Here is a 2578-nt window from a genome sequence, read left to right on the forward strand (position 1 = left end):
CAGTGGATGAGTATTATAATTTTTGTGGATAATACCAGAGAACAGGAAACTGAGACAAAAGGCGGGATGTCCTTGTTACAGGAAATTGAACTCGCTCATTTTTGTCTGTTTCAGAAGCTTAATACACAAATGAGTTTGACCAGGCTTCTGCGAACCGAAGTACGCTTAATAGCAGCAATACATGCAAAACGCCACTTGGTGGCAGTATAGTAGGGCGAGTAGTTTTATGACACGGCGCTTAACTCTAGTTGACACTTATGACTCTTTAAATGTGACTAAGCGTTGTGTGTAGCGCTTCAAATGGTTTCATGAAGGCGACAAAAGTAATGTTATATGAATGGATGTATAATACGTTTTGTCGTAAATCATTTACCTCCATGCATATTTATTATACAATAATGTGATGTCTACGTCATCGCAGAAGGATACTTGCTCTTATCTATCGTGTCTGTTTTCCATGCCTTATGGTGCCTCAAGTCACATGCTTTGAAAGCCGAAGGCGTTTTTTTTTTTTTTTGTGCGGACGACCGTAAAGCATGTGATTCCTGTGTCTGTCATCATGTGATGCCATGTGAGCAATTAACCCAAGGCACACAAAGCACAATGTTAAGATATATGGCTTGAAAATGTTCATATAGAGAGAGTAGAGTGCAGATTTTTTTCTTTTCTTTTTCAACATTTTTTTGGTGTATGTTGCTGATCTGCACTCATGGCAGAGACCAAAAAAATGGGTGTGTGCCGACAAAGCATCAATCTTCCACCATGGAGGTAGTATCTGAGGCAGGAAAACGTGTGTACAGTCACTTTGATATTTCTGAGAGAGCAGACTCGTTTCCAGGGGCGGAGCTGCGTCTTATTTATTCAAACCAAATTCAACTTTCACAATGACCTGTGATTTCTTGTTTTATCGTGTCGGATAAACAGCAAAGCTACTGTCGGCTATTGCACAGTTGTGTACATTTAAGATTCCGCTTCTTTATCTTGAATTGAATAAATGTTCTCCTGACGGAGGGGAAAATGCTGGCGGGTTTGATGAATGGGTCCACTGTGCAGCTGAGTCATAAGAGGGAATCCAAATGCAGAGCCGCTCGCGGCTGAACGGTTCCGTCCTCTGCTCTTCGCATGTCACCGTTATCATGCAAAAATTTGCCATGAAGGCGATGCGAAAGAGTCTTCTGACGGACTTCTCACAAACACACACGCACACACACTCACACATTTAACAACCACTAGAATTCTTGCATCCCAATCACCTTATATGGCCTCCAAGTCGGTTTACAGAAGGGGCCTATGTAGTTCTTTGAGAGTTAGAGTATTTTTATTTAATGAATGTGATTATTATAGTAGACAGAGAAATGGTCCTCAAACTTTTGGGTTTTTTTGGCACGCAATGATGAGTGTCAAAGGTCACACCTTGCATCTCTGATTTGTCTGTTTTCCTCAGGCACGGTGATTTCTTGTAAATCAAGTTACTGGTACAAGATGGGGCCAGAGAGGGATGATTTTTTTTTGTTAGTTATTTAATTTGGCACCTGTCAGGTTCTATTGGTAGTTTGGACAACCAGGATTTTTTTTGCTCGTTTCCTATCCCATGATGTTCACTGTACATCCCCTTATAGGTTTTCTATAATGCCGCCTGTTCTCGCAATAAATTGTAGCCTGCATGAACCCAGAAGCAACCAGCGTTGGTCATCATGAAGTCATGCCACATTTATTTTCATTTCTTCTTTTTCCTGAAAAAAACAGAAGTTGACCTCTCAGAATGCCTTATTTCAAGCCGAGTCATAACTATTTCACTTTTTTTGTTGTTGCCGTAACTGTCACCAATAGCATGGGAATGCTGTGTGAAGGTTGGTGAATATTGCCCATTGGTTCATGAAAGTCAGAAAATGTAAATATAAAGCAAATGTGGTAGAACCAAACACTCATGTCGTGAATTTTCATGTATATACTGTTTATCATTGCTGCAAGTGAAAAGTTTTAATATTCTTAAATATAAAATCAAATCTAATTGAATTAAATTAAAAACTAAACGACATTAGAGCAAATACAATATAGTGACTGGAGTAATGCTCAGTGTAATGGCACAGGTTCCCACCAAGGGGCGCCAGTGCAGGAGACTCGGGATGAAGGGTGTACTGGAAAGTCGAAGAAAGTGTCGTAGAGTGTGCTGCAGTAAAACAAACTTGTCACATCGAAGCCACTTGTGTGTTTTATACATCTACAACACATACTGCAGTTACGTGTAGAACAAAATAAAAAAACAAAAAATAATTACATTCAAGTTTAAATCACGTTACAAGAAATTATTTAGCTTGCAATTTAAACCGCTCTTTTTTCAACATGGATAATTCATTTAATAAAGTAAATTCAAGTGCAGTAGAAGTACAAGGGCATACTATCCAATTTTGGTCAAACTTTGCCACTGGTTGTAGTGAGCCACGCAGCCAGCAGGGAGCGCTGCCCATTTTGACGTTGAAGAAAAAGAAGAAGAAAAAAAAAGGAGACGCATGCGCAGAGACTCGTCTGTCGCTGTCATCTGAGGACACGTGAGCTGACTACACATGTTCAACGTTGT

Source organism: Idiotropiscis lumnitzeri, chromosome 18 (genome assembly GCF_059441095.1).
Source record: "Idiotropiscis lumnitzeri isolate Australia: NSW breed Sydney's pygmy pipehorse chromosome 18, RoL_Ilum_1.0, whole genome shotgun sequence".
Taxonomy (NCBI): domain Eukaryota; kingdom Metazoa; phylum Chordata; class Actinopteri; order Syngnathiformes; family Syngnathidae; genus Idiotropiscis; species Idiotropiscis lumnitzeri.